Source organism: Phocoena phocoena, chromosome X (genome assembly GCF_963924675.1).
Source record: "Phocoena phocoena chromosome X, mPhoPho1.1, whole genome shotgun sequence".
Taxonomy (NCBI): Eukaryota; Metazoa; Chordata; class Mammalia; order Artiodactyla; family Phocoenidae; genus Phocoena; species Phocoena phocoena.
The window spans coordinates 100,121,710-100,137,018 of record NC_089240.1 but is presented as its reverse complement, the minus strand read 5'-3'; positions in this window follow the sequence as shown (position 1 = coordinate 100,137,018).

Genomic DNA, 15,309 nt, shown 5'->3' with positions numbered 1-15,309 from the left:
GGCTGCGTTGCCTGGATTTCTCTAGGTGGAGGAAGTGAGTCTCTAGTCTGTGGAAACAACAAATCTTCCCTGGCTTTGCTTACTCTGGTGGAACCTCACACACACACTTGCCAGTGCTGTATGCCCTCCTGGTATCTCTTTTGGGGAGAGGGGATCCTTAAGACCATGGGGACAAAGGCTTCCTGAGCCAGACTGCTTGTTGTAGTGGGATTTCCGCTTGGTGGTGCCCTGGCTGCACAGTATCTTTTGGTGGGGTCATGCTCACTTGGTGTTGTCAGCAGGACTCCCATTCAAACCAGAGGGAGAAGGAGCCTATCTGAGCCACTGTTGCTAGGTTGGCAGCTGGGAAATGCTGGGCCTGGGTCGCCTTCTTCTGTTGGGTAGTAAGTCATAAGGCTACCATAGCGTTCCTCCAGTCCTGGAATTCCTAACCATTCTGCCGTCCTCTTTACATCTTCTAGAATTCTCCTTTGGTTGCCTCTTGAATTATTGCTAGGATTCACAATTATACTTAGCTGCGAGGAGCAAGGAGAAATGAGTCTATGCCATCTTGTCCAGACTGGAAGTAGGAGACCAATTTTGCACTGGTTTCTGCTGCTGCTTCTCCTGGGAATGACTCAGGCTTTCATCTGCCACCCTTTCCTTGGCAAAGAGAAGCTCAGGAGGCTTTGCTTTGGTTAATATAACAAGCTCCCAGTTTGGGGGGGTTTGTTTGTGTGTATGTGTGTGTGTTGTTTGTTTTTAAGGAAGGTTGGCAGAGATCAGCCATGAAGGAGCAACTGTGTTACAGTGGGGCAAACACTCTTGATAGGACGCTGAGTCAGCTGTGGATCTGCCTTGCCTATAAGATACTCCTTTGCCACTGTACTCACAGGATCATATTTTGAGGAGTCAGAACAACCAAAGTTTGGTATTTCCAGACAGGATGGAGGCAGAAAATAAGATTTTAAAGTATTCTCCTTCCTTCGCATAAAACCTTGGCGTATCAGTGTGTGGCATACTCTGTGCAGCACTGGTCCTCAAGGAAAACAAGATGCCACTGGAGAACACTGCCTGTTATGGTAGGCTGACTCATGATTCCCCAAAGACGTCCACATCCTAACCCCTGGGATCTGTGGAAATGTTACCTTACATGGTAAAAGGGACTTTGCAGGTGTGATTAAGTTAAGGATTTAAGAGGGGGACATTATCGTGGATTATCCAGGTGGGCCTATTCTAATTACAGAGTCCATATAAGAGACAGACAGGAGGGTCAGAGTTAGAGAAGGCAATGTGAAGCAGAGGTCAGACAGTGAGAGAGAGGTTTGAAGATGCTACGTGCTGGCTTTGAAGATGGAGGAAGGGGCCAGGAGCCAAGGAATGCAGGTGGCTTCTGGAAGCTAAAATACGGCTGATTTTTTTAAGATAAATTTATTTATTTATTTATGGCTGCCTTGGGTTTTTGTTGCTGTGCGCGGGCTTTCTCCAACTGCCTTGAGCAGGGCCTACTCTTTGCTGCAGTGCGCGGGCTTCTCACTGCAGTGGCTTCTCTTGTTGCGGAACGCGGGCTCCATGTGTGCGGGCTTCAGTAGTTGTGGCTCGTGGGCTCTAGAGCGCAGGCTCAGTCGTTGTGGTGCGCGGCCTTAGTTGCTCCGCGGCACGTGGGATCTTCCTGGACCAGGGCTCGAACCTGTGTCCCCTGCACTGGCGGGCGGATTCTTAACCACTGCGCCACCAGGGAAGTCCCAAAATGGCTTATTTTAAACTTCTGATCTCCACAACTGTAAGATACTAAATTTGTGTTGTATTAAGCCATGAAGTTTGTGGTAATTTGTTATAGCAGCAACAGGAACTAATACACTGACAGAGGGCAAGTGACATGATCAGGGTAGGAGGCCAGGGGGTATCGCAGAGTAGTAGGAACATGGCCACTGCACAAGGACATGCTGAAAACATGCGACTTCAATCTGGAAAGGGGAAACCCGAGAGGAGACTGATTTGAAGTCTAGACCACTGCTGAAAAATAGAACTTTCTGTGATGATGGGAATGTGCACCTGCATTCTCCAGTACGGTAGCCACTAGCCACACGTGACTACTGAGAAGTTGAAATGCGGCTAGTACTACTGATTTACTCAATTAATTTCTATTTAAATTGTAAAAGCTTCATGTACCTAGTGGCTACTTGTATTGGACAGAGCAGGTCTCTACCATTAAAAAGAGTGTGGATAAGGTAAATACAAACTTATTCATTAAATCCTTCAATGCTAGAAAACTAGCCCCAAATAGCTATATTATATTAAAGAAGCACCGACACTTCTCTGGAGATCAGATTTCTCATAACCTCTGCCATAATATAACCACAAACTGAGAAAAGAAAAAAACACCTAAACAGCATGTCAAATTGCCAACATAAAATCCATGAACTTCACAGGAGGTGTATGGGGTTAGTCCTTGGTCAGACACCTGTACATTAGAAGAACCTAGAATACGCTGATCTCAGCCTCTGACACCAAAAAGAGTAAAGCTGGAAACTAAACGAGATATAGTTTCAAAAGCACAGAAATCTGGGACCCATTTAATAGGGAAAGACATATTCCTACATGCCTCAAAGGTCCAGGGCAAAAGCAGATGGTCATAATGGCCATTCTGAGTCACAAAGGAAGGTTATATTATGTTCTGAATTATCTGTTAAAGAAGACAAACAGTGAATGATGTAATCTTTTTTTTAACATCTATATGGGAGTATAATTGCTTCACAATGGTGTGTTAGTTGCTGCTGTATAATAAAGTGAATCAGCTATACAAATACATATATCCCCATATCCCCTCCCTCTTGCGTCTCCCTCCCACCCTCCCTATCCCACCCCTCTAGGTGGTCACAAAGCACCGAGCTGATCTCCTTGTGCTAGGCAGCTGCTTTCCACTAGCTAGCTATTTTACATTTGGTAGTGTATATGCCCATGCCACTCTCTCACTTTGTCCCAGCTGACCCTTCCCCCTCTCCATATCCTCAAGTCCATTCTCTAGTAGGTCTGTGTCTTTATTCCCGTCTTGTCCCTAGGTTCTTCATGACCATTTTTTTTTTTTAGATTCTATATATATGTGTTAGCATACAGCATTTGTTTTTCTCTTTCTGACTTACTTCACTCTGTATGACAGACTCTAGGTCCATTCACCTCACTACAAATAACTCAGTTTCGTTTCTTCTTATGGCTGAGTAATATTCCATTGTATATATGTGCCACATCTTCTTTATCCATTCATCTGTCTATGGACACTTTGGTTGCTTCCATGTCCTGGCTATTGTAAATAGAGCTGCAATGAACATAGTGGTACATGACTCTTTTTTTTTTTATGTTGGGGGTAGGAGTTTATTAATTTATTTTTGCTGTGTTGGGTCTTTGTTTCTGTGCAAGGGCTTTCTCTAGCTGTGGCAAGCGGGGGCCACTCTTCATCACAGTGCGCGGGCCTCTCACTATCGTGGCCTCTCTTGTTGCGGAGCACAGGCTCCAGACACGCAGGCTCAGTGGCTGTGGCTCACGGGCCTAGTTCCTCCGTGGCATGTGGGATCCTCCCAGACCAGGGCTCGAACCCGTGTCCCCTGCATTAGCAGGCAAATTCTCAACCACTGCGCCACCAGGGAAGCCCTACATGACTCTTTTTGAATTATGGTTTTCTCAGGGTATATGCCCAGTAGTGGGATTGCTGGGTCATATGGTACTTCTATTTTTAGTTTTTTAAGGAACCTCTATACTGTTATTCATAGTGGCTGTATCAATTTACATTCCCACCAACAGTGCAACAGGGTTCCCTTTTCTCCACACCTTCTCCAGCATTTATTGTTTGTAGATTTTTTTAACACCTTTATTGGAGTATAATTGCTTTACAATGGTGTGTTAGTTTCTGCTTTATAACAAAGTGAATCAGTTATACATATACATATATCTCCATATCTCCTCCCTCTCGTGTCTCCCTCCCTCCCACCCTCCCTATCCCACCCCTCTAGGTGGTCACAAAGCACCGAGCTGATCTCCCTGTGCTAGGCAGCTGTTTCCCACTAGCTATCTATTTTACATTTGGTAGTGTATATATGTCCATGCCACTCTCTCACTTCGTCCCAGCTTACCCTTCCCTCTCCGTGTGTCCTCAAGTCCATTCTCTACATTTGCATCTTTATTCCTGTCCTGCCCCTAGGTTCTTCAGAACCGTTTTTTTTTTAGATTCCAAATATATGCATTAGCATATGGCATTTGTTTTTCTCGTTCTGACTTACTTCACTCTGTATGACAGACTCTAGGTCCATCCACCTCACTACGAATAACTCAATTTCGTTTCTTTTTATGGCTGAGTAATATTCCATTGTATATATGGGCCACATCTTCTTTATCCATTCATCTGTCGATGGACACTTAGGTTGCTTCCATGTCCTGGCTATTGTAAATAGAGCTGCAATGAACATTGTGGTACATGACTCTTTTTGAATTATGGTTTTCTCAGGGTATATGCCCAGTAGTGGGATTGCTGGGTCATATGGTAGTTCTATTTGTAGTTTTTTAAGGAACCTCCATACTGTTCTCCATAGTGGCTGTATCAATTTACATTCCCACCAACAGTGCAACAGGGTTCCCTTTTCTCCACACCTTCTCCAGCATTTATTGTTTGTAGATTTTTTTAACATCTTTATTGGAGTATAATTGCTTTACAATGGTGTGTTAGTTTCTGCTTTATAACAAAGTGAATCAGTTATACATATACATATATCTCCATATCTCCTCCCTCTCGCGTCTCCCTCCCTCCCACCCTCCCCATCCCACCCCTCTAGGTGGTCACAAAGCACCGAGCTGATCTCCCCATGCTATGTGGCTGCTTCCCACTAGCTATCTATTTTACATTCGGTAGTGAATATATGTCCATGCCACTCTCTCACTTCGTCCCAGCTTATCTTAGAAAAAAGAAAGAAAAACTCAACAAAGGAAATGGGTAAATGCAAAACAAAACAAAACTATCTTTCCAGTGTCATGCAAAACCCCTACTTTTAAGGTTCCAGCCACTATGCTATATCATCCACTCCAGCTCCTCTTCACTGTCACTTACACAGGAATGATATGCACCAGCGTTGATAACTCACTTCAAGAACTCTCTCACCATTACCATCAACACCATTCTCACCTCATCCTCCTGCCTTACCTGCCACACAACTTCCAAATTTGGATCAATGCAGTCATCGACCACTGCTGTTTCTATGTCCATTGTGCTGAGCCCTGGGGGAGGAAATAACACAACAGTACAGACAGGATCATCTTGAAAAGCACAGTCTCTGTGGAATATTACATAGCGCTTATATACACAAGAAATCTATATGTGCTGATATGGAACAATATTCAAGGCACCCTAAATTCAAAAGCAAGTGATATCACAACCCTGAGTATGGCAATCACCAAAAAGATAGATTGTAACAAGTGTTGGTGAAGATGTGGAGAAACTGGAACCCTTATAGGCTGCTTGTGGGAATGTAAAATGGTGCAGCCACCTTGGAAAACAGTGTGGCAGTTCCTCAAAATGTCAAACATAGAGCTACCATGTGACCCAGCAATTCCACTCCTTGGTACACACTCAAGAGACATGAAAATATACGTCTACAACAAAACTTGTATTTGAATGTTCAGAACAGTATTATTCATAAGAGCCAAAAAGTGGAAACAACCCGGTGTCCACTAACTGATGAACAGATCAACCAAATGTGGTCTATACGAAAATGGAATATTATTCAGCAACAAAAAGAATGAAGTTCTGATTCATGCTATAACATAGAGGAACCTCAAAAACATGTGCTAAGTGAAACATGCCAGTCACAAAAGACCACCTATTATATACTTCCATTTATATGAAAGTCCAGAATAGGCAAATCTGTAGAGCCTGAAAGGAGATTAGTGGTTGCTTAGGGTTATGGGTGGGGATTGTGGATAAGGGAGTGATAGCTAAAGGGTACAGAGTTTCTTTTTGAGGTGATGAAAATGTTCCAAAAACTGACGATGGTGGTGGTTGCACATATCTGTGAATGTAACTAAAAACCACTGAATTGTACACTTTTAATGTGTGAAGTGTATGGTATGTGAATTATAGCCCAACAAAGCTGTTTCTTTTTTTAAAAAAAAAGCAAGTGCTAGAATAATGCATGTACTATGAGTTCATTTACATAAAACCCCAAACTACATATGCATGTAATATAAACATTTGTGAATGTATGTAAATATACAGAAGATGATTTGGAAGGCTACCCACCCATCTGTTAGCATTGGTTACTTCTGGAGAGGGAAACAGGATTGCCTTCTGTACTATCACACTTTCCTGTTTCTCCTCCTACCACCCTAGTTGTTCCTTCAAGTTGCTTTTGTAAGCGTTCCTTCCCCTGCCCATCTTTTTGTTTTGTTTTGTTTTGTTTTGTTTTTTGCGGTACGCGGGCCTCTCACTGTTGTGGCCTCCCCCGTTGCGGAGCACAGGCTCCAGACGCACAGGCTCAGCGGCCATGGCTCACGGGCCCAGCCGCTCCACGGCATGTGGGATCTTCCCGGACCGGGGCACGAACTCGTGTCCCCTGCATCGGCAGGCGGACTCTCAACCACTGCGCCACCAGGGAAGCCCTGCCCATCTCTTTTGAATCTCATTCTACTCTTTAGGCTCTTCTTGAAGTAATCCTAAGATCATATATTTCCTATGGCTTCAACAACCTCCATCCATATCCTGACTCATTCATTCAGCAAATATTCATTGAGCACCTACTAGGTACTGTGCTGGTACCTTTGATTCCTTCCTCTCCCTCATCTCCCATCCCTCATCCAGCAAACTCCACCAGTCCTCTCTCCAATAAACATACTCTGTCTCTCTACTCTCCAAGTCCGTGGCCTCCACTGTAATGCAAGCTACTGTCATCTCTCCCAGATCACTGCAACAGTCTCCTCCCCGGTCTCCCTGCTTGCATAGGCCATTCTCCACACAACAGCCAGAGCCCACTTTTAAATATATAAATCAGCTCATATCAGTCTCCCTGCTCTGAAGCCCTCCAAGGACTTCCGAATACACTTTGCATAACATCTAAGCTCTCTACTTTGACCTAGTAAGATATAGCCCTTGCCTAAATCTCTGATCTCATCCCATCCTTGTTTGCTATGCTCCCAGCTATAATTTGCTCCCTCCTGAGGGTCTCTGAACTTGCCTAAAATGTTCTCTCATCATCCACGTCTCAGCTCCAGTGTCAGCTCCTCAGGGAGGCCTTCCCTGATCATCCCAACTAAGTAGGCCCCGAGCCTGGTCAGTGTCGCATCGCATCTCCTGTTTTACTTTCTCCCAGCACTTACTGTCACCTGCGGTTGTTTCATTTGTTGGTTTGCTTGTTCATTGTATTTCTTCCCTGCCACTTGCATGTAAGCTCCATGAGAGTGGCAACTCTATTTGCCTTGTTCCTGATGAATCTCTAGCACCTAGAAGGTACTCAATGAATATCTGCTGAGTGAGTGAGTCGGGAGATGGATGGAGGTTCCTGAAGCCATGGGAAATGTATGATCTTAGGATTACTTCAAGAAGAGCCTGAAGGGTAGAATGAAATTCAAAAGAGACGGGCAGGGGAAAGAATTCTTACAAAGGCAACCTGAAGGAACAACCAGAGTGTCTGACCCTCAGGTTTTTGGCTGAAGCAACTAGACACATGGTGGGTGCCATTCACTGAGGCTGGAAGACAAGGGGAGGAGCAAGCGGGGTTGGGGATTGCTTCAAGAACTGAGTTCTGGACATGTTAAATTTGAGATGTGTATGAGTCACCCAACTGGAGATCCTAAGTAGATGGCTAGTTAAAGAAGTCTAGGTAGACTTCAGTGAGGTGGTCAGGGCTAGAGATGGAAGTTTAGAAATTGAATTCATCAATACAGATACAGTATTTAAAGCCCTGGGAATAAATAACCTAGGAAGATAGCAGAGAATGAGAAAAAGGGGGCCTGATGCAGAGTTCTAATGTCTCCCATATTTGTATCTCCAGTCCTCACCTCCTTCTTCCAGGAGTTCCAGAACTACTATCAAATGCCTTACATAAACCCAGTGTGTCCCAAAATGACTCCATCGACTTCCTCTTCAAAACTGGTCCTCCTTCTGTATTCACCAGTCAGTTGGACCTCTTTGTAACATCTCCAGTACTGTTCCCCACCTTTCCATCCCCGTGACAGTTACCTTAGGTCATCAATCTCATCATCTCATGCCTGGATGACTACAATAGTTTCTTAGCTGATATCTCTGCCTCCAGTATTGACCCCCGACTGCTGCCAGTAGGGTCCTTCTAAAATCCCTTGATCATGGTACTTCCTTTCTTAAAACCTTTCAATGGTTTCCCATTGTTCAAGATAAAGTACAGGACTTCCCTGGTGGCGCAGTGGTTAAGAATCCGCCTGCCAATGCAGGGGACACGGGTTCGAGCCCTGGTCCGGGAAGATCCCACAAGCCGCGGAGCAACTAAGCCCGTGCACCACAACTATTGAGCCCGTGTGCCACAACTACTGAAGCCCACGTGCCTAGAGCCCATGTTCCGCAACAACAGAAGCCACCGCAATGAGAAGCCCGCACACCGCAATGAAGAGCAGCCCCCGTTCACCGCAACTAGAGAAAGCCCACGTGCAGCATCGAAGACCCAATGCAGCCACAAATAAATAAATAAATTTATTTTTTTAAAAAAGATAAAGTACAAATTCTTATACCTAATGTATAAGGTCTTTCAGGACCTGCTTCCTGCTGACCTTTTCAATCCTGTCTTCCGCTTACTCCCTCTCCCTTACATCCTAGGCATACCAATTTATCGACTGCCTTTAGTTCTCTGGATGCATCATCCTTGTTTATTTCTACAAACATGTACCTGCGATGCACCCCACCACTACCTGTTCTCCAGCTCTATGAAAAGTTTTGCCCTCCAACCAAGCCAACTTGCTCTCTTCTCTCTTGATGTCCCCTCAGCATCTTGAGCATCTTCCATCTTTATTTTCTGCAGTATCTTATTGTATTTCTAGGTTCATGTAGCTCTCTCCCTCTACTAGCCTATAAGCTTAATGAGGGCAGGGATGGTACTTCCTTAGCTTTGTTTTACCAGCACCTAATATAGTGCCTATAGCATATAGTAATCACATCAGCCAATATTTATCAAGTGCTTATCAGGGCCAAGTAATTCTATAAGTGCTTTACATGTATTGATTCATTTACAACAACCCAATGAGGCAGGTAGTATTATGCCCAATTGACAAATAGGAAATAAAGACAAATAGGAAATTAAGTAACTTTGCTCAGGTTACACAGCTAGTAATGGATACAAGCCCAGTCAGTCTAGCTCCAGAGTCTGCTTGTAATCACTAGTCTCTCAGCAAATGCCTGTTCAATGAATGTGGAATTGGAAATGTGGGACATGTGACTTTTTTTCATGTTATTATTCTGACCTTGACTATTTCATCTTTTCTTTCATTGAAAACTCTCATTTCATTCAGAGCTCAGACACAATAAAGTTACAAAATCAAATAACAGATCCTGTGCTATGGAGCTCAAGGGAGTCAATAAGGGCAAATGTCATTATCCTCACACCTCCAGGCACCTAGCAAGTCAGGTTGATTTACTGATGTTCAGCGACGAGGGCCAAGGCACAGAAAAGTAAGATAGGACGAAACATCATAACATCTTAACATCAAAACATCCTGACAGCAACCATTTACTGAGAGCCTCATAGATGCCAGGCACTTTGTTGAGAGTTTTACATGGATAACCTCATTCAATCTTTCCAACAGCCCTCTGTGATGTCCGTACTGTTAGGCTCCCCATCTTACAGATGAGAAAATAGGCTCAAAGACGTTGGATAACTTGTGCAAGGTTGCAGAGTTAGTAAATGGCAAACCAGGATTTACGCCAGGGCTGCCGGCTGCAGTCCGTGCTTTATTTTTTTTTAACATCTTTATTGGAGTATAATTGCTTTACAATGGTGTGTTAGTTTCTGCTGTATAACAAAGTGAATCAGCTATACATACACATATATCCCCATATCCCCTCCCTCTTGCGTCTCCCTCCCACCCTCCCTATCCCACCCCTCTAGGTGGTCACAAAGCACCGAGCTGAGCTGATCTCCCTGTGCTGTGTGGACCGCCCCACTCACCCTTGTCAACCATGACTCTAGGGCTGCACTGCCCCCATTGGACAAACTAGCCATACACGGCTAGGTCAATTTATTTATTTACTTTTTAAATTTTATTGAAGAAGTATAGCTGATTTACAATGTTGTGCTAATTTCTGCTGTATAGCGAAAGTGACCCAGTTATAGATATATATATATATATATTCTTTTTCATATTCTCTTCCATTATGGTTTATCACAGGATACTGAATATAGTTCCCTGTGCTATACAGTAGGACCTTGTTTATCCATCCTATATATACTAGTTTGCATCTGCTAATCCCAAACTCCCCATCCATCCCTCCCCCACCCCCTCTCCCCTTTGGTAACCATAAGTTTGCTTTCTATGTCTGTGAGTCCGTTTCTGTTTTGTAAATAAGCTCATTCATGTCGCATTTTAGGTTCCACATATAAGTGATATCATACATATGGTATTTGTCTTTCTCGTTCTGACTTAGTTCACTTAGTTCACTTAGTATGATAATCTCTAGGTCCATCCATGTTGCTGTAAATGCCATTATTTCATTCTTTTTAATGGCTGAGTAATATTCCATTCCTTCCATATTCCATACCTTCTTTATCGACTCCTCTGTTGATGGACACCTAGGTTGTTTCCATGTCTTGGCTACTGTACATAGTGCTGCTATGAACATTGGGGTGCGTGTATCTTTTCGAATTATGGCTTTCTACAGATAGGTGCCCAGGAGTGGGACTGCTGGATCATATGGTAGCTCTATTTTTAGTTTTTTGAGGAACCGCCATACTGTTTTCCATAATGGCTACACCAATTTACATTCCCACCAACAGTGTAGGAGGGTTCCCTTTTCTCCAGACCCTCTCCAGCATTTATTGTTTGTAGATTTTTTGGTGATGGCCATTCTGACCGGTGTGAGGTGATATCTCATTGTAGTTTTGATTTGCATTTCTCTAATAGTTAGCAATGATGAGCATCTTTTCATGTAGCTCAATTTAAATTAATTAAAATTAACTACAACTAAAAATTCAGTTCCTCAGTCACACCAGCCACATTTTAAGTGCTCAAAAGCCACACGTGGCTGATGACTGCCATATTGGGGAGCGCACACAAAGCACATTGCCCTCGCCACACAAGGCTGCGTAGGTCAGCGTGGTACCAGAGTGTGCTGGCTATGACAGGGTAGGTTCGGTGAGCTGCTTCCAACTGCTGCCCCCCTTCTCTCCACCCTGCCAGTCTGGCTCTTCTCACTTCAGCGTCTTGGGGAAACTTTGAGGCATACGTTAAGGTAATAACTTTCATTATCGTCCCCTCCATCGTTCACCTCCTCAGTAATATCACCCTTTCTATCCACTGCCTGCAGTTCACCCTCGTGCCCCATCCCAGTCGCACCCTCCCCTCTCCAGTTCTGGGGAGAAAGAGGTCCCGTTGTTATTCATTCTCATTGTGCCTCCAACCAACCCAGATGACCCAGTGCAGGACAGGCACTTTACAGCCACAAGAAGCAGAGATCCCTGACTGTCGTCCGCAGCCACACCCTGTCTCCCCACCTGCTGCTGGCTCAGCTATCCAGAGGGAGGGCTCACCCTAACCCTGGCCCAGCCGGCTGCTGAGGTGCAGCCTCCCGTGGCCACCACGACTCCAATACGATTTTGGAGCTGGTGAAAAGGACCTGGAACCTTTCTAAGATCACATGTTATCCAACGTCAATGAAATCTAATAGGATGCTAGAAGGCAGGCTGGTTATATATGATCTGCTCTGCACACAGGGACGAGTTGGGAAGAAAGGAGACAAAGCAGCCAGGGATAGAGGAGCTAAATAAGATACACTCAATTACCCACGGTCATGGAGAACAGACATGGCAGCTTATTAAAGCCAGTCAATAATCCCAAAGGCACTCTGGAATCCATCATACGACGCAGCCATAACCTACCTCTGAACCCCAGCGGATTTATCCATCTAATTAATTTTTCTCAGACTGATATTAAAACACGTATATATTTTCCAAGCTGATTCTAACTGATGTCTAGAGAAGTGGGCAATGGCATGCATACGGGGAAGGGTAAAGACAGCCTAAAATGATTAATTTGCCACCGAGAATCTCAATGTATGTATTTGAGAGTCACCTGTACGCACTGTCCAAAGAAGAATTCTGCCTGTCAAAGCAACTAAAGAGTTGAGCCACCTAAGACTCTTCTCGGAGGCCCACATCGAAGATGTAGGAAATGGTCAAGTCAAGCTGGATGTCTCTCAGTCCACAATGCCCCCAGTCACGAAGTCAGAGACACCCTGCTGATTCCCAGAAGGTTCTCATGCAGAAGCAACTTCACTCCAGCGCATGCCACTTAACAGCAGGGGCTATAGTAGGGAAAGGAGGGGTGGGCAGGCTCTGTCCCCATCCCCTTGACGTGTGGGCCACACCACCTCTGAAAACACAGCTGTAGAACAGGGACAGTAAGCGCCACTCAGGGTTCTGCTCCAGTCATGCTTGAAGTGGGTAGAGCAGAGTGATAATGGAGCGTGGAAAGGACAAGGGGGCAGAAGAATCAACATTCCTGAAAGCAAGAGCACTCACGAGACATGTATTGGTTTCTGTTTTCCCTCCGAAGGGGAGAAAGTAGGTCAACACACTCAAAGAACTGTGACCAGGAACAGTGGGTCTGAGAGGGAGCCACTGGCTGAGCCCTGCCAAGGTGAAGCAGTGAGACACATGCCTTTCACTTTCAGGCATTTGTCTGAGGTCACTTGGCCTCGGGAAAAACTCGGGCTGTGAATCCCTTGGTGTGTATTCTCTGCAGGCCCTCGGAGTTGGGTGCAAGGGGAGCCTCGCGTTTTCAGACAGACATCTAAATGATTGGCTGGCGAGAGCTGGCAGGCACAGAAATGTTCACGAGCAGACTGCCTGCTTTGGCTCTCAGACAAGGTGGACGAGGCTCGGGGCAGTGTGGCTAAATATAGACGGCACAGGGGGCCCAGAAAGCAGGAGGGCTCAGTTTCATCCCCAGGTCTCTCGGTTAACCTGAGGCAAACTCCCTGAGTGTCTTTCTTTCATGGACTGACTTGTTCTTGGTAAGGCAGGAGCACTGAGGAAGCTTTCCCAGGCCTAGAGCAGGGGGTCACGCTGAGTCTGCTGCATTTTCTTGCCTCATCTTCCCTCAACGACCCAAGTCTGGGGAAAAGACCGTTTGTGATCAGGTGGCAGGTGGAGTCGCCGATTCACGTATGGAAACAGGACAAGCTGTGATGACCCGCTGGCGGCCACACGAGGCCCCCTCAACAAGGTTGCTGCCCAGTCAGAGCCAGAAGGAGGCTGACTGACCCCCGGTCTAAAGGTAGAGGTGGCAGAGAAGCATACCAGAGGTGCCAAATCAGAACTCTTGCTGCACAGCACACAGCTATGAGGCAAGCAGTGTGAAACCCAGGAATTTAGGTAGGCAATTTTCGGAGGAAGTTCAAAACCCAGGCAGTTCCCGCCCTCTGCCACTGCTCTTATGCCATTCCTTTCCTCAGCAAGACTCTACTTGGACAGGAGCAAGAACCCAGACCAAGGCGGCTGCTTGTCCAGTCCAGTTAGGGGGCAGTGTTCTTAGGAAAAACCATGGAGCAGGGGAGGCCGAGCCCAAGGAAAGTCTTCAGTATTTCCCGCCCCAAGGCCCTCGGCCCTACCCTCATTCCTGGACACTTCCGCCAGAAGTCACTATATCCCTGGGTGGCAGGAATACCTGGGAGGAGCTGCTATTTATTTTTCCCATTATAAAACTGATAAGTGATTATTGTATAAAATTGAGAGCATAAAGGAAAATAGAAACTAGAAAATTTTAAAAATCACTATAATCCCATCACCTAAAGATTACTACCGTTAACAGCCTTTATGTAAATTTGGAGTAGTCAGGCCTGGATTCAAGCCCTGGCTCTATTGCTTACTTACAGTGTGACTTTGGGCAAGTTACATAAGCTCTCTGAACCTCAGTTTTCTTATCTGCAAAATGAGAATAATCATAGCACTCACCTTAAAGTGTCGTTTCAAGGATCCGAGAATTCCCGCGAAGAGGCGTAGTCGTCCCTGGCAAATAGTAAGTGATCAATAAGTGCTGGCCATCATCACCACCATCATCATCATCATTCTACGTGCCTGTATTCAAAACCCTCCATAACGACGGCTGCATAATATTTCACCTTGTGATGGTATTATTTCCTGAGTGTTAAACAGCTATCTTGCTTCCAAGATTTCGGTATTACAAAACTGCTGCAAGGAACATTCTTGCACATAATCTCTGATCATTTCCTTAACATGAATCTCCTAGAATTGAGTTTACTGGGAAAAAGAATATGAACATTTTTTAGGCCCTTGTTCCAGACTGTAAAATGGCTTTCTAGAAAGGTTGCACTCACTTACATGTCTACCAGCAGGGCATATAAGTACCTATCTCTTCATACTTTCACCAACACTGAGTAATAACATTTTTAAAAGTCTTTGCCAATTTGATAAGGGAAATGGTGTTTTGTTTTCACTTGTAGGACTTTGACCATAAGGGAGGATACACATTTTAAGCTAACTCTCTGTTAAACTCTCTGGGAACACGTGAGTTCCTGTATGGGAGGAGTCCCTATACTTTAGTTTTGCTTTCTTAAAATATTTTAAGTCTCTTTCCCTTAGTAACTGACATACTTGTAATAAAAGCTATGCTGGTTTATAACAGCATATAACTGAAAGAAGAAAATGCTTGTCTTTTTTTAATGGATCTGTACATACACATAAAAACATACACAGGGCTTCCCTGGTGGCGCAGTGGTTGAGAGTCTGCCTGCCAATGCAGGGGACACGGGTTCGAGCCCTGGTCTGGGAGGATCCCACATGCCGCGGAGCAGCTAGGCCCGTGAGCCACAACTACTGAGCCTGCGCGTCTGGAGCCTGTGCTCCGCAACAAGAGAGGCCGCGACAGTGAGAGGCCCGCGCACCACGATGAACAGTGGCCCCCGCTTGCCACAACTAGAGAAAGCCCTCGCACAGAAACGAAGACCCAACACAGCAAAAATAAATTAATTAATTAATAAACTCCTACCCCCAAGATCTAAAAAAAAAAAAAACACATACACAATTTTCCCCAGGCATGTGAGTAAATAAATTACTCTGCCTCAAACTTAGCGTATCACTTGGATATAGTTAC